The sequence below is a fragment of the Bidens hawaiensis genome, unplaced genomic scaffold, assembly GCF_021521415.1.
Source record: "Bidens hawaiensis isolate Kalapana, Puna unplaced genomic scaffold, B.hawaiensis_p1.1 tig00024256_1, whole genome shotgun sequence".
Lineage (NCBI taxonomy): Eukaryota > Viridiplantae > Streptophyta > Magnoliopsida > Asterales > Asteraceae > Bidens > Bidens hawaiensis.
Genome location: NW_027493822.1, coordinates 233,867 through 252,773, shown reverse-complemented (window position 1 = coordinate 252,773; position 18,907 = coordinate 233,867). Strand labels below are relative to the sequence as shown.

The following is an 18,907-nucleotide window of genomic DNA, read 5'->3' as shown; positions in this document are numbered from 1 at the left end:
TAGACAACGAGTCCAAGATCCTATATCAAGCTAGCCGTAACTGAGAAGCATCAAAAGGTATGTTCTCTATGATTAAAGGTTACGTTTTTATGATCAGTTAGCCATGAAACTTGACCCTAGAGTAGATTGGACCTAGATATCTTGTAAAAATGCAAACTTGATTATTAAAATGGACGGTATGGACTCATAGGTATAAACGGCTCAAGATGAACCCTAGATCTAGCCTAGAACGTTTTAAATTTATAAAGGTCCGAACTTTATGCCTAAAAACGGGATAGATCTTGAAACCATGATAGTAATGGGTGTAATCGGGTAAGAATGATGATGAATGATGATTAAAAGTTCATAATATGAACCATAGAACATGTTACGAGGCTGTTAAAAATGAAAAAGGATTGAAGGGTGAACTGAGCTGGGGGTTTTCGGCCAAGGAGGAGAATCCATGGTCAAACCTCGTGGTTCTCGGTCAACCATCGATTTCGGTAACCATGTGATCTCGGTCAACATGGGTGTTCGGCTAAGTGGAGTTCTCGGCCAGGACCAGTTCTCGGTCAAACTAATGGTTCTCGGCCAACATGATGTTCTCGGCTAACCCAATGTTCTCGGCCACTTAATGAATTAATATGGTCTGTGGGCTTGGCCCAGCTGGACCCAAAAGCCAAACAGTGAGCCTCAAACAATCTAGTTGGCCCATTTCCATAAGTTAAATAAATAAGTCCAACTTAGAAAATGTTTTAAAATGTTAATGGAAAATGTGTTAAGACAGTTAATGAAAATAAAATATTTCCAAGTTAATGAAAATAAATTTTTTTCCAAACTTAACCCCAGCCAGGGGCTCTGTCCCTTGGACCCCGCTAGGGGCTGCCGCCCCTAGAACCCCGCTGCCAGGGGCGCTGCCCCCGGACCCCCGTTCGTTGTGGGTTATATAAAGATAGATGTGCGATATGAGTAGCAATAGTTAATTGATGCATGTAATTATTATACAGTTAGCCGTGCCTAACTGAAGAAAGGAATAACTATTAACGGTGAACGTAACCGCATTCAGGTGAGTTTCTAGCCCCATTTCCTTGCTATGTTTTCGGGGCTGTGTGCATACTCAATGTGATTAGTTAATACATTTACCTTGAGTGGTAAGTGTAGGCCTTATGTGATTTATGTATGAATGAATGTTTGACGATGCATGAACGATCTTCGGATATTGCATGTGTCGTCAAGGGATAGTATAAAGTTATGACTGACATATATATGATGTATAGATGATGCATGGACGTATGAAAGTTATAACTATGAATGTATAGAAAGGTACAAAAGGTATAGATAGAACAAGGGAACCGACCCTAATAATGTCGGCGAATGAAGGAACCGACCCTAATAATATCGGCGAATGTAGGGAACCGACCCTAATAATATCGGCGAGTGTAGGGAACCGACCCTAATAATATCGACGAATGTAGGGAACCGACCCTAATAATATCGGCGAAGGTTATAGGGAGGAAGGCTCTTTAAAATGTATGTGTATGAATGAGAGTATGTATGTTAATATGAAAGAAAGAATGAAAGTACGTAAGTATGTAAGACAATATGAAGGTAAGTACCCTCGGGTGCATATGTGAATGTGTGAATGTATTGTACGTCGCCTGATTAACTAGAACTCACTCAGCGTAGCTGACTTTTAGTATGCACGCAGACTAATCGACTGAGACAGCTGGCTTGAGGGAGACACATGGCAATACTGAAGAGGCTGGCATCTGAAGATTTGTCGTGATGTTTAGACACTATGTTTTATGTTATGTTTTAAAAGGACAAATTATGAATGATTGTATCGAATGGTTGACTATTTTATTATTCCGCGAAAGTTTTTAATTAACTCTGATTTTAGAACTGCGTTTATGAGTAAATCCAAAACCAAAGTAGGGCTACCGGTAACGGGGCCTTACATTGGATTTCGGTTTTTTTCGGATTTCGGATTTCTTGAACACCCCTAATCTGATGTTTGGTATAGTTGTATAATATGAAATATATATTACCACTTCATCACTTCATTAAAGGTTTATTATCATCATCATCTCCAGATTTATTTACACCTCATCATCATCATCATCACCATATCATCATCATTATCACCATCATCATCTCAAGTTTATCATCATCTCCAGATTTATTAACACCTTTCAAAGATTTTGAGCCTCATTTTTCATCTTCGATTACGATCGTGAACAACATCATATGTTCATAACAATACCATAATGTAATTACAAAACAATTAAGATCTAAATCAACATCACAAATAATCACTATACCAATATATCATTGATATCCATATCCAAATATAAACCAATCAAAACCTGCACCACCCATACACCATCCATCCAATCCAAACATGGACTCATCACCTGATCAAATCGAAGTAGAAATCCCAAGATTCATCCGGGTATACAAAGACGGCCGTATCGAAAAACTCTCTGGCACCGAAACCGTCCCGGCCGGCATCGACCCTGCCTTCGGCGTTCATTCCAAAGACACATCGTTATCCAGCCGGACACCCCACTCTCCGCCCGCATTTACAAACCCCAAACTCCCACCAGCCAATAACTCCCACTTTTAATCAACTTTCCGTCTTAAGAACCCTACTTGATGCCGGAAAAACGAGATGACCGAAATCCATGGAGGCGGTATAGTGCTGGAGGTTAGAGGGTTTTGATCAGAATGAGTTATGGGTGCGGTGGTTGAATTATTGAAGAAATTTGTGGTGGGATTTGAGATATTTGAGGGTTTGAGTGATGAAATCTAGGGTTGAAAGAAATAAGGTTTTCGATTACTTGTTATGAAGATGATGAGATTCAGAGGGATTACTTGGTGATGGGTTTGAGGATTTGAGGTTGATAATGATGAAGAACATCAAATATGTTTTTCCAGAATGAGATTAATGATGATGAAGATCATTAAAGATCTGTTATTGTTATTATTATTATTATTATTATTATTATTATTATTATTATTATTAGGTTAAGAGAGGATTACCAAAATACGCTTGGCATCGGTCAGTCAACGACGGTCAACTGACGGAAACGATCAAACTAAGCCTGCCGGAGAAAGATAAGGGCGCAGCAAGCGTAATTTAGTTTTTAGGGTTCTATGGTGCTCCCAATGATTTTACCCAAGGAGGCAAATCATAATTTTCTCTTACTTTTTTTTCCTTTTCCATTTTGCATATGAGCTTATTTGTTTATTAATAAGAGCTACTGGGCTTGAAAGCAAGTAAGAAGGATATGGCCTTGTAGCAATGTTCATGGGCTGAAGTCACACCTATAAGTCTATAACGCACATCTTAATCTGGGAAAATGTCATCCTTAGTTTATTGTTTGTTCATTACGGTTTGTATGTTTTCATTTATTTTATTGTTCTTGAGTAACGCAATTGTAATTTGGGACTAATAACATGACATTCTGTGTTTGTGACATTTAAGTCAAACATATATAAATAAAAATGAAGCCATTTTTTACATGTTATTGTTATAAACACTCATCTTTTAACCGCACATGTAATTAACAATAATAAACTAGAAAGTTTATAGTTGACGCCTTGACGGGGTTAATTTCTTTCATGTTTTTATATACTTTTCTAGCTTTATTGGATGCAAATGATTAACAAAACACCGTCATCTAACAAACCATTTTTAATCGAGAAAATAGTTAAAACCGTCTTGTCATTGAATATTTAAATTATTGATAAAGATTCAGTAGGTAAAAAAGCAAATTAAAAAAAAAACAAATATGTAATGCTCTTATAATCCCCCGAAGATTATCATTAATAGACTTGGCCCATATACTTGGAGCGTGTATAGTTTTTTATTTTAATTGGGACTCTAAGCCCTTGTCTTCCCCATCATCGTTAATGGGCCATCCCTACATGAAAGCAAGAATAAAAAATGAGGGATTTCTTCACCTATATGCTCGAATACTTCTAATATTAAACCTGGTATGTATTTTATGCATATATATTGGTACATAGAGTTACAAGTTAAGGGTCAAGTTATTCTATAAAGAGAAACAAAAATAAAAAGAATGAAAAGAATTTATAGGTCAAAAATAAAAACCCCTAAAAGAAAAATAAAAATAAAAATTAAAAATTAAAAAAATTATATCAAAATTTAACAAAAACACGAAAAAAAATAAAAACATAAAAATGTTTTCACGTCTTTTTCGTTCTCATAAAAAAACACAATGGCAAGTGAAAAAGTGTGTTGTGTCTTTTAGTTTATCATTGTGTTTTTTTTTTCGTCATTGATTGTGTCTTTTTTCTTTATATTGTGTTTTATTACTCAACATTGTGCAATATTTTGTTCGGCATTGTGTTATAATTTGCGATCTATTGTGTCTCTTTTAGTTATAACTTTGTCATTGTGTCTTTTTTTAGTTATATTTTGTTCATTTTCGTCATTGTGTTTTTTATCTCAACATTGTGTCTTTTTGTCAATTTTTATATATTTTTTTTGTATTTTTTAATATTTTTTGAACGGGAATGATGACGGAAACACCTTAATTTTTAAATTTTTTCGTTTTTTATTTATATTTTAAGTTATGATTTTTTTAATTATTTTTTTAAAATTTGCTTTTAAAGGGTTTTTTGTGTGGTCAAAAACTCTTCTTACACTTTTTATTTTTGTCTCCCTTTATATTCTAACTTTATCCCCAAGTCAACTGGGGAGTTAAAGTAACCAAAATAGAGAGACGTATAGTTTAAACTAGTTTGATCCTCCCGTGTTACGGGAGTTTACTTAGGTTTTTGTTTTTAATCGTTTTGCTATTTTATGATGATTTATTTTATTTTTTAACGTAGTTTGTTTTAGCTTAATACATATATATTAGTTTGTTATTATACTTTTTTGCGTTTGGGTATTTTCAATTGAGATGTGTAGGTTTTTTAGATTTTTAACGAATAAAGATACACGAACATGTTGATTTTTTAAATGAACAAACATGAATACAAATATTTGTCTAATAAAAAGCGGACATTGATGTAGCCGACGATGGCAAGTAGTATCGGAAGTTAACCGGCGATGGAGATGATAGACCAGCAATGGAGATCATGTAAAAAAGATAAATTAAATTAGGGTTTGAGGATGAAAGTATTTACCAATGTATAAGATCTTATAACCCATTTGAGAGCTATGAGGGTTTGGTAAGACCCATAACCTTGGAAATTATTCTTTGATGATTAAGGGGTTATTTCACAAATAAATGAGATGTTATAACCCGTTTAAGGGTTATCCGGGTTTGGTGAGACCCATAACCCGCGAAAATTATTGTTTGATTATGAAAGAGTTTCACAAATAAATGAGATGTTATAACTTATAACTCATTTAAAGACTATGTGGGTTTGGTAAGACCCATACCCGCGAATTCGGGTCAAATGCATGAAAAGACTCCATTTAGAAATCAGGCAATCTGGTGGCTCTAGGGAATGGGAGGGGGGGGGGGGGGGGACAACCTATGAGCGACACATAGGATTTTATGGTAGGCAATTATATAGATAGTTAGATCATAAGATATCATCGTATATTCTTATTCATTTAACAGTAATTGATCATTAAAAAAAGAAAGAATTGGCTTATTTATCACTTTATAGGGCTCTAAGAAATACAGAATACATGGCTAATTACAAAACATAAGGAGTCTTAATTGATTATTTTTATTTTTATTTTTTTGACAAAATTATCACCATAAAACTTAATCATTACGTAGTCTCATTAAATTTGAGTGAGTGACTACCCCCACTAGGCTTAGCTTCAATCCGCCACCACTAACCCGAATCGCTCGTCGCTCGAACTCGCTCGCCACTCGCTCGAAAACTGCTCGGAAAATGATCTCTCGTTTTTTTGCTCGATTATAAATGAGCCGCTCTGCTCGGTTCGGTTTGTAAACGAGCCAAGCAACGAGCAAAGGTATGCTCGGTTCGGTTCAACTCGAATATTATTTAATTTATTTTATATATATTATATATGAACAAACATATAAATATACAGGCAACAAATATAAAATATAAGTATACACTTGTTTCTTGTTGAAAATTTTAAAGTGAAAAAGAAAGTAAAAAATGGTCGAATCGAAAAATGCTCGATTTGATTTTGGCTCGTTTTGTTTTTCGCTCGGTTCGAATTTTAGTCGTTCGGTTCGGTTGTAAACGAGCCAAACAACGAGCAAGCCTTCGCTCGGTTCGACTCGTGAACAGCCCTAACAATTACGAACAATACACAAATGTGCATTACAAGAAAAATTATATTCACACAATTTCTAAAACCAATTATTGATTCGGCCTGGTTTGGTACCTGTCTAGTTCTCGTAAAGTTTATCGATCTACACCGGATTTTGTTCTTTTATTTAAATACAAAGACATCGTTTAAAATGAGCAAACCGGCACAAAATTAGGCAACTAGGCTGGGCTACACTATTTTGATCGATTTGAATTTAGTCACATCCACTTCGACTTTGCACCGTCACCCATCCCGGCCTAGTAGTATTTCTTTTTATTTCATTTTGTTGCCATATATTATTATCGATAAAGTAGATAATCAAAATGTAAAAGAAATATTATAACCCCAGTTGTAAAGTTCTCATTCTACCTCACTCCTAAAGGACGTCAGTCATGTCGTGTTTGTAGATTGAATCGTGGAATCCGAACATTACTCATCTATACTATATATAATAAATCAAGGAAGGAAAAATTAAAATACTTGATTTTAAGAGTTTTTCAAGTGTTAATACATAAAGTAAATGTGTAATTACGGGTAAACTTTTCTTTTAAACACAAATCATCCAACTTACAAGTTTGCCTCCCTCATCTTTAACCATATTCTCTTTTTAGTTTCAATTTTAAACCAACTTCTCACCCACGATTTTTAAACATCAATAACTTTTTCATACGTTGATATTTTTGTAAAATTATTGCATCATAAAAACGAGTATTTTATTCTCTTTAATTTGAGTATAATATTGTTATAATTTTTTCAATTAAAAAAATTAATATGTTACGTATGGGTGTTTAAAGCCGGTTTTGATTGTTTTTAAATTAAGCTTGTGAGCCCAACCATTAGTACCCATCTTTTGTCATCGAAAACCAAAACTAAACCATTGAAAATTGAAAGTCAAACTGTTACTAACGGTCTGGTTTTGGTTTGGTTTGGTTTAACAGTTTAAGCTTTGATAATAAAATTTGTTTAAAATGATTATTAATTTAACCGTATCATCAATTCCAACTAAGTCAAAATATGATAGTTAAAATGATAAAGGAAGTAAAAATACCGACTGAAAGAAAAATTTCCAGCCGTGAAACTAAACCGATGACCGGTTTAAACGGTTTCAAGGTTTTAAACCGAACCATGAACACTCATAATTGTTATGTGATTAATAGGGTTCGCGTTCAAACACCTGCTGCATCGCACGGGCACCCGTCTAGTATATTAATATGTGTTAAAGATATTAATTTTAACCTAAACACACTTAAAAACGAGTTACCCAGACACACTCATTTAACTCATTTATAGGGTCCGACCCAGGCAAGGACGAGGTAGACTACCCGTCTAGGCACTTTTCTTCTGGTGACTCTTAAGGATCATGAGAAAATTATTCCTTAAAAATAAAACTTTGAAAGAGAACTCGCGAAAACTCAACCCAAACATAATTTCTTTATAAAAAATTCTCATTTCTTTTATTATAAAGTTACGTTTCTTAAAAAAAGTTGATCGCGATATTTAACATATTATATGTAATATAACAGTATTATTGTATTACATACATGTAATTTAACACTATTATATACATATAATACAATAATATTACATATATGGAACACAACGATAAAACATATATGTAAGATCATGATCGACATTTTTTTTTATTTTTCTAAAATTTTTGGTAAGGAATAATAACATATAAGAATGATGAAAAATATATGTTTAATTTAAGTTTTTGCAAGTTCTTTATTAGCTCTCGAGTTCTCTCTTGAACCTTCCCCTATACCTATATTAAAAAAAGTAAAATCAAAAAACTTATTGAGCCCTCTATATACAACATTAAAACCTTAAAACTTATATTATGGTGTTGCTATGTTTATTGTTACAACGTTAATCGTCGTTTAAAGAAACCTGTTTATATAATTCGTTTTTTTTTCAGGCTCGTATAGAGCACTTGAATCCTCGGCCTCAACTCTACACATTTCCATAAATGACTCAAACCGTTGACAAATTGTAATGAGTATAATCAAGTTATAAACATGTTAACCGTTTTAGTTGATTATAATTATGGGTTGGCGGAGCATGTTTAATCAAACAATATAACAGGTTAATTTGAGCATAACCTATATAATTTATGAAGGTTTAACCGTGCAAAACACAATTACTAAACATATTTGACACGACAAACCAAAGTCTAATTATATGTATGTTGTGTTGATGGTGGTGTTGGTGTTTGGGTAGCGTTCAAGTTGAGCTTCTTGGCAAAAACATGACTTTTCCGGTCAAAAGCTTTGTTCCGACGATCTGCAACTAACGCCGGTAGCATCTATTAGTCACGGTCCGTTGGGAACAAATATGATAAAAGATGAAATCGTTATCAGCCAATTTATTAGTTAGAACCGATACGCCAACGACCAAAAGATTATGATAATTGAGATTAATAAAAACCAATAAAAAAATAATAATAGAATGAATGAAAAAAAAATTGCACTCAAAAGACAACCTACCATGGATTACATAAAACTAATTTTACTAAAAAACAATCAAATAAAGATACACACTAAACCATAACCCCTAAACCTTAAAACGTCTCTCACTAAAATAAAACATACCTTATATGATATAACCATAAATGATTCTAAACAACATAATCATAAAACTCAATATCCGATGTATGATCCATAGTTTGACTAGGAATCTTGTCATGTTTAACCGGATTACCTTTCCCACCAAGCAATCTAGCCGGGTTTCCAACAGCGGTAGTTCTTGCTGGCACATCCTTCACCACGACCGACCCCGCCCCAATCTTCGCCCCTTCACCAATCCTAACATTCCCCAAAACACATGTCCCCGCCCCTATTAAAACCCCATCACCCACCTTCGGGTGGCGGTCCCCACCACTCTTTCCCGTGCCACCCAATGTCACATTATGCAAAATAGACACATTGTCCCCCACTACCGCGGTCTCTCCAATCACAACTCCCGTTGCATGATCAAGCAACAACCCGCTTCTGATTTTCGCTCCTGGATGAATATCCAGAGCGAAAACCTCGGAAACGCGGTTTTGGATCAAAACAGCCAAGATTCTTCGGTCTTGTTTCCATAGTTTGTGGGCCACCCTATAAGCCTGACAAGCTAGAAACCCCTTAAAGTGTAGGAAACAGTGAACATAACTAATACAAGCTGGGTCTCTTTCTTTAACAGCTTTTAGATCTTCTTTAACAGCTTTAATGATTTCTTGATCGCCTGTGAGCAAGCCCATGAAAAGATCATGTAGGGTGGCACTTGGGAGGCTTGAGTTACAAAGCTTTATGGACAGAATATGAGATAGAGCACTTTCAATGGTGTTATGAGATAAGATTGAAGTGAAATAGTAGTTTGATAATATGGGTTCTTGATCAAGATTAGATCTTGCTTCATCTTTCATGGTCAACCACACATCATCATCAAGATTATTAAAAGATTCATGTTTAGGGGTTGATTCTGTGTGAATCTTGGAGATGGGTGTGAACGAATTTTGATAAAGAATATTGTTGGATTTGATAGTTTTGATGGATTGATGAACTTGTGGTGTTGGTGATTCATTGTGTCGTTTAGGTGAATGAATTAGAAGTGTTTGTGGGTTTGATGAAGCAAGTATTTTGTGTGATTGAGAATGGAGATGATGATTGAAGACAGAAGTCAAAATTGATACCTTTTTAGTCTTCATGGAGGGCTAGGAAAAAGTATTAAGAATTTGAACAAATCAAAGATGATTGTATTTGTACCCACTTGTAGAGTTGTGTGGTTTATATACAAGTGGTGGTGGGGGTGAGGGGTTGTCGGCATGTGAAAGTAGTGCTTTTGTAGAGGTTAATTTGTTAAAATTGGTATGGATGGTTCTTATTTTTGAAAAATCACTAGAATATTAAGGATAATTGTAAACGGTTTAAATAATAAAGAAAGTTAAATATATCAAGATTTATTAATGATAAAAATATGAGAGAATAACTATCATTAATATGGTAGCATTAATTAATATTGTATTATTAATGTCATGGCGGTCATAAGTCAAAAACAGTAAGGAAATAAAGTTTAGCGTATCCATTGTTAGAATGTATGTTATGGTTTGGTCAATTAAAATGTTAAGTAAACAACATGTTATTGTCACGTAGTAGACAGTGGGTTTTACTAACTTATTACAAAAAAACAAGTGTAATTGAGATTTGAGTGGATAGTAGGGGTGTTTAAGAAATCTGAAATCCGAAATCCGAAAAAACCTGAAATCTGAACCGAAACCAAAACCCAAATAAATCGATCCGAATTCTTATTCGGATATTCGGATCGGATCAATCCGAATATCCGAATAACTAATTCGGATTCGGATCGGATTCGGATATGGAATTTTAAAAAATTTCGGATTGTTCGGATTATTCGGATAGCCGTTTAATCCAAATAAAAAACATGTTTTTAGAGGTATTTTCCGGTTTGGTATATTTATTAGACTATTATTTGAAGTTTAAACTATACATTTTTGTTAAGAGTAATTCGTATTTTTCGGTTTGTATGTTTATTGTGATTCTAACCCATTAAATGTCAGAAACAAAAAATTAGGAAATTTTTTTAAGGATAATTTCGGATTATTCGGATATTATCCGAATCCTATCCAAATTGAATTCGGATTATATAGGAATATTCTTAATTCGGATTGGATTTCGGATAGGGCCCAAAAATTTTCAAATCCGAATAACCCGAATCGAATAAACCGAATAATCCGTTATCCGATCCGATGAATACTCCTAGTGGGCAGTTAACCAAACATATTTTAATAAATTGATTGATGTAGAAATGATTAGTAATGTTTTTTAAACAACAAATTATTGTACACTTAGAGATCATCTTTGCAAATAAATCATCTTTAGATTCGAAGAACAAAACGTGATGACCCGTCCCATCCTAGAATGAAACCCACAACAGGGAAAATCCTTTGGCTCAACCCAGCACACCCACCCAGTAGGAAACCCACAACAACGGTTTCTTCCTTGATCCTATTTTTGAGTGAGTTAGATGTGGATTATTAAACTAGTATAGACTATTGGTATTTTATCTCATAAAGACTCGATCAGTATTGACAGTAGTCACAAACAGTCTTGAAAAATAAATGAATATGTCATGAATCATTAATAATGGATAGTTAACGAAAAATATATGAGAGGAAATAGCTAATGGTAGCTTTAATAAATAGGGGACCATCATTAACGTTTGGGCAGTCAAAAACTAAAAACAACAGGAAAATAAAGTTATACTATATGCATTATTAGGTGGTGTATAAATGAATAATGATATGTTTTTAACAGCATATTATCGGACATTTGACATCATTCTCGCACATGAAGAGAGAACTTTTTCGCTTGAAAAATCGAGTATGGTGACGTGGCCCACCTCACGAGAAAACTTATAAAACGGAAAACTCTCTAGCTTAACCGAGGCATAACAAATCTCGTAAAGTAACAGGGCATTGCTAGATCAATTGGCCTTTGATAAATGAATAGTGAATTTAAGTGTTGTCACAAACATTCCTTTTTATATGTTTGGGGTATTTTTATCAGTTCGGTTTTTGGGTTATTCAGCTTGGTGTATTTGTATTCAAGATTTTTTCAGTTGAAATCGAAAAACGAAAACCAAACTTAATTTAGGTGGCTCAAAATTGAGCTTAGATGATTCGAATAACCTCTTTTATTCTTGTACATTTTTTTACCTTTATTTAAAACTGATTTTGTTAGGCTAGGTAAGACCGATTGAAACTGTAAATGAATTGTGCTAAATAAAAATTTAAATAACAGTTATTTGCTAAGCGTTTATTTGGGTTATTCGGGTCTTTTGATCTGAATTGAATTCAGAATTTGGAAGCCAGAGAGTCAGAAACCCACTAACTGATTTTGCTTCGAATTAAAATCAAATTTGTAATTTGGTTTTGTTTAATCAGTTTTGGTTTGATTTGATTCATTTTTTTAGTTTAATTGGTTTCAAACCGAATACTGGACGCTATGTTTAAATTTGTTTATATGTCACATTAATAACAATACGTGTAGCATTTGTACGCTTCACGTAGCTCTTGACTTCAAATTTGGTTAAGAATTAAACATCCTCGTAATATCTTTTGTCTTATAATTAATAGAGTATAGATGGCCGTTCAACTAAGAATCAAAAGCAGAGGATTGCAAGAACACAATAATGCACCTGTATCTATTTACATTAAGTGTGATACATAAGACAATTGTCTAACCATTCTACTTCACTATTTGATTAAATCATCTATGGACCATGTACAAGTGTTTTGTACGTTTCTAATGTAAGAATAATATATAATAATATATATTTATATATGACAATTATAATCATTTATATTATAATAGATCAAAATATTAAATATACCTTATTATATATTAGTTTGGTAATTGTTGATGGGTCATATTACCTATAATTAACTAATAAAGGGTTTCCCTTTGGGTGTATATATAGAGAGATAAATATTAACATCATAACCTAATCACACACACATAACAATTTTGTGTGCCTCCTCTCTCATAAAACCGGGTTCTTCTCAAGAACCCTAACACCATCCTTAACTACACATCCTAAAGGGGAACTCGACCAAGATGACAAACGTGTCGACTATCTCATACTCTGCTGCGATTACTATTCTCCATGCTGTAACAGGTTCATAGGTTTCATATTTATCATGTTTTATATTACTTACATGAAGAACTGATCAACATGTGACATCAGAGTGATGTTGATTAATTAGTTCTTCATGTTTTCCCTAAATCTGGAATTGAATCAGAAGACATGGACTACAACTTGATAAACCCTAATTTTTTCGGTTTCTTTTTCATGTTCTATTACGAAAACAATATATAATACTGTTTAAATCGCTAAAATTCATATTTAATAAACCCTAATATTTTCGAAATGTGTTAAAATCATGTTTAAAGATTTCGATTCCAGTTTTTGTATATGTTTAATAATTAAAATTATCAACAATGTTCTTCGTGTTCATCATAATTTTTTGAAAATTATAACATATTTTGGTTCAAATCTGGATTAAAAATCAGCTAAAGTTAATTTAGGGATATAATTTTTCAAATCTTGAATTAATTAAAATTTGGTATTTTCTAAAAAGATTTGAATCCCATTAAAATAGGAAATAGATATAATTGTTAATCATTAAAAGATTTGAACCAAATCTTATTAATATCCTTTTAGTTTTCGAAATCTGTTTAGGGATCAACTAGTTTACGGAATTATTTGTATGGGTTTTATTATTTTTTTGTGTTTTCATTTTAATTTGGATAATATTAATTTTTGGATTTTAGAGTTCTCAGATTTTAAACTATATCGCCTTATACGTTTTTTTAAATGGTTTTCCAATCTTCTTCCCGCAAACACGCTAATTTTCCGAAAACTCATTACTTTACCCAAAAACCCATAATACTCGAAAACATATTAACCAATAACCCATGTCATCCGAAAACTATAATTTACCCGAAAACGTTATTTCTCGAAATCCTTAATTTTGCCCTGAAAGTTTTTACTATTAACTCATTAAAATGTTTTATAGATACTTAAATATTATAAAATTTTACAAAACATAAAGGCTTAACTTGAATGAAATTTTGATGTATCACTTCTGCCCAAAGGTGATGGGTTACATTTACCATATCATTCAAGTCTAACTGAAAACTTTTGTTAGTTTTTGCCTAACATAATATAAATGTCTCACTTCTGCCCAAAGGTGATATGTTACATTTTTATTCAGCAAACTAGCATGTGCATAATTACAATAATTGTCTCACTTTTGCCCAAAGGTGATGTGTTACAATTATTTTGCACACATACTTAAATAAAATTTAATTCTGCCCAAAGATGATTTATTTTTTGTTTAAGTAAAACTTTTAATTATAGTCTATTAGTTTGATGTTAATAATAGACATATCACATCTTCAATAAAATATAATGATCCTCACATTAATGATCCTTCATTAATCTAATGATCATAAATTTTAATATGTATTATCTTAATATCGCATAACATTACTCACTATAATTTTCTTCTATAAATAGCTATCTCATCCAAATCATCCACTCTAATCTCAAAACACAATTGAATTTTGTCTCATAAAGAGTTTTAATAACATTTAGCTCTTCTCAATTTTAATTATCCATTAAGACATGATATGACTATCCTACTGCTCTTTCTAATAATAGTTATTCTATTGAAAACTAGAGCCTAACAAATGGAATGAGTTAATGTCTATTACGATAATGATAATCAAGAACTTATATAAATAAATGCTATCACTAGAGTTATTATAGATTTAGTTTTTCCTAAGACTAATCAAAATAACTCCCAAGATTCATGCACTCCTTAAAAATTCTAACTATAAGGTTAGATGGTATTATTGAATATATCATAATGTACAATCATGACCCATAAAATTAAGGGCTCACACATGATATTAAGTATAATATTCTAGTACATTGCATACTCAAATTCATAATAGTACAATTTGGTGCCTTAAAAATCAACTATAATACTCAGAAGTACCAAAGGAAAATGAGTGTGTTGATCAGCAACATATGTACAAGAAAAGAAGCATCCGGTACTGGAAAATAAGATGTTATTCAACTCACTACCACTAAAACATAAAAGAGGATTATTCTAAGGTTCATAGACAAAATGCAAGTATTACTTCCAGCTTTAAGTTCTTTAAGGAGAAGTCTCGTTGCAAAAATATGTCATTAGATTAGGCATAGGCATTACAAGATTATCCATTATTCAAAAGAACAACTGGCTAAAATTGATAGTTACATATTAATGATATTTAAGCCTGCTATCCTAATATTCTCATTAACACATGATTGGTTGAGTCTAGTTCTATATGTTTACTCAAAAATCAACAAATAACTAACATGAGGGTTAGTGACAAATTTAAATGTTAAGGTTATTAGAACCATGAAAAACTATTTTCAAATTACGCTTTATGATACCTTAAATATTCTGGAGATTAATCAGAATTTAGTATCAATACTTAAGCTACATTATGATAGTTATAAGGTTTGCATAGCCAACATAAAGTCACTATTACCTTAAACTCTCATATGATTTGTTATCAATATATGGATTGAAACATTTATAAAATACAACTAGATGATACAATATATTTTCACAACTTTTGTTATCATGCAAATAAAAATGTAACAAAAGACAAATGAGACATATAAAATTCATCCATTAAAACCAAATTTCATGAGAAATCATGACATGGTTAATGAGGGTGATTTGTCATATAATCTCATCCTCGGTGATTTTAAATCATGTGTTAGATGCCCTAAACATTGTTTGGCTTAAGAAATAAGTATGGGTCCACTAGAAGTTATATTTCACTTACATTAGTGGAACTTATTCATACAGAATATTCAGACATAATTATTTTATCATTTAAAAGTTATTTACTTGTATGTAGTCTGTCTTCTATCATTCATGGCCTTAAAGAGATCCATTCATATGTAGTTAATATGATTTCTTCTAAATATGTCCCTAAGTTTCTTATGACACATAAAGGAAATCAAATTAAGTATAACGTATGTATGACAAATTCCCACATCACGTACATCATTGAAACTTCTCATGTAGTTTTTCCTAGAGATATCAAATATTAGTGGGAGCCTTAAGTGTCTGAATCATAACTTACAAGATTTGCAAGATGTGGAGGAGTGAAAACTTGATATTATCTTAATTACACCTCTTGTACAAGACACTGCTCCATCACAACACTATTTCATCAAAACTTATCTCTGTAGAATTTACTACTACTCTTACAAAAGTTTCGGTGTTTCTTAAATGTGGGCATACTCCGATTTCTTACTGAAATAATCCTCACAAGTGAAACTACGACTTACATCATTAACTCGTTTTTCTATTAGAATCTATTGGTTTTTTAATATTGACCCTAAGCATGAAAATTTTCCTAAAGGCTTCTAAGGTCAGTGAGAGCAGTAAAAGTCTTTATAATGACTTGTAAGAAGTACAAGAGGAGGGGGAAGAGAGTCATTAAATTTTACTCCATATTTAAACTCCAATTACACCTCTTGTACACCATACTGCACCAACTCTTATATACTTAGAATCCTAAAACTGATAGCAACCTAACCAAGAGCTAATCCATAAAACCGAGACTTTTAAAATTACCCAATAATCATCAACTTAGGAGGCCATCTAGGTTTTAAAACCTACTAACACTGATGATTTTGTAACCTCCCTAACTAAAGTTGAAATGGATGTTGGAAAGTTTAATGATCCTGCCCCTTATAATTAAACCATTAGCATCAATCATAATTGACTCCATAAGTCAGGATAATGCTTTGAGATTTGGTTGAATCACCTTAAAGTGTTCATAACTAAACTAAATCCCAATATGAAACGTTAAGACAATAAGAAGCACGATTGATTGTTAAAGGTTATATTCAAGGATAAACCAATTATCAAAGAATCTTCTTGTAACACCCCGACCGATGGCGGATTATACATCGGGGCGCCACGTATTGTTTCATTACTCGTGACACTATTTGGGTGTCATTATTTAATAAATACATTTTCATTGCGCACGCGCAGAACACAAATCGTAAAGTAACATAAATCATATCATAACTTAAAATATTCAAATAACATAATTTGTCTTGTTACATTTTAATCTAGGTCCAAAGAAAAAGAAAACATCCTACGTGCCCTTGAGATTCCCAAAAGCAGCTACAGCAAACCTGAACATGTGTTAAAATAAAACGTCAACACTTGCGTGTCGGTGAGAAATCAAGTTTAATAGATATAAATAGATAATAATAAACACTGTGCGCAACATGTGCTTAACTGGGGTTTAACATAGGGTGTAATCAGATTGTGATCAAGCCTAAATAGATCATAGCTCATAATTCAATCCGTGCTCCCAATCGAGCACAAAAACAAATAATCATACGTGCATGTGTAAACAAAACAAGAAAACCGTAAACGATAGGTCTCCCGTGTTCATCTAATGGATCCATGAAAACTTCGGAATAGGCCGAACAAAGCGGTTAATGATTCACACATACAAATAAACAGCCAAGTAAACGTCCATAACACATGGGGTTTTGCGCACATAAATTTCATAAACAAGTTTAAGACTCAAGTTGTACGAACACATGAACATCCCAAAACGTTAAAAATAAAAGGGGATTAAGTACGAGATTACTCACTTGTAAACTGTGCGTTGAAAGATAATGCAAGAACCAACTTCTAAACAAGCACAAGTTAACCTATAAATAAGAGGTTATTGGTTTAACGATTGGTTTTTATGTCTTGAATATACGCAGTAAGTATCGATTTTTGTTAGTTAAACAAATTAAAACAAAATATATATATTTATATTTATATTTACCGAGATTCTGGGCAGAACAGAAGAGAAAACGGAGGCAAAGAGAGGAGTGGCGTTGCTGAGGAACTACGGCAGAGAGCAAAGGGAGAGAAATTTGGGGAGTGTTTAAGTGTAGTGTGTGTAGTGTTAATAAACAAGAAATTAGCTTAATTTATAGGAAAACCCAAGGGAACACAATCCCTTGAAAGGGGAAAAGATCTTATCAAATCAAGCAAAAGATATTAAAAAGCACAAGAAACCAAAAGCAAAAGATATCAAAAGATATGCCGGCAGCTGCAGGGGATGGGGAAAAGCTGACAGGTTACAGATCAAAGCATGGGAGGTGTCAGATAAAGCACTGTTCAAGACATGCAAAAGAAGATTTCAAAAGATTATGCCAGTCACTTTTTCTGTCAACCAATAGGATTGGTGCGCATGCTGCGCCGAAAGTGGCTTTTCGGACAGATGTCGGAACTGACCTACAGTGCTCATACAAAAGATAAGATATTTCAAAAGAATACAGGCTGACTTAAACTGAAGAAAAGACTTAAGGTCTAGCGCGAGAAGACTCGAGCGCGCGCGAGGGCGAAGGCAGACAGAACAATCCTTAGCGCGCCGCGGGAAGAACAACAATCCTTCGCGCGCCGCGGGAAGAACTACAATCCCTAGCGCGCCGCGGGAAGAACTAAAATTCTTAGCGCGTCGCGGGAAGAACTACAATCCTTAGCGCGTCGCGGGAAGAACTACAATCCTTGGCGCGTCGCGGGAACAGTTCGCCACACGTATCGCAGGAACAGCTGGTCTTCACGCAGGCTTCCTTGTAAGGAGTCTGGCGCGTGGAGCTGCGCAGACATCCTTAGGCGGGAAGAACCAAAGGACAAGCAAAGAGTTAAGAGAAAAAGGGGTTCCAGGCTTAAGGGTTAAGCAGAGGGGCGGGACGGCGACAAGAGAGAAAAAGGGAGGCGGGACGGCGGAGAGAAGGAAGAAAGGGACGGGTCGGCGGAAAAGAAATTATTATTATTAGTAAGTAATATAAAAATATATATATATATATATAATTTATTTAAGTTTACAAAGATTAATAATCAAATTTTAAATCATAAAAAGAATCGGATTCGAAAACGGGTACCTGGGTCGGGTCGGATTGGGCAGTTGTCACAGTCTCCCCTACTTTAAGAAATTTCGTCCCGAAATTTATCTCGAAGTAGGTTGCGCAGAGAAAAGGTGCGGGTACTTGATCTTCAAC

At 33.5% G+C, this 18,907-nt stretch overlaps 1 pseudogene; it reads right to left on the bottom strand.

Annotated features, from left to right (window-relative positions):
- Positions 1-8,834: 8,834 nt before the first annotated feature.
- On the bottom strand, positions 8,835-10,070 carry LOC143568955 (serine acetyltransferase 1, chloroplastic pseudogene; annotated as a pseudogene).
- Between the last annotated feature and the right edge of the window lie 8,837 nt (positions 10,071-18,907).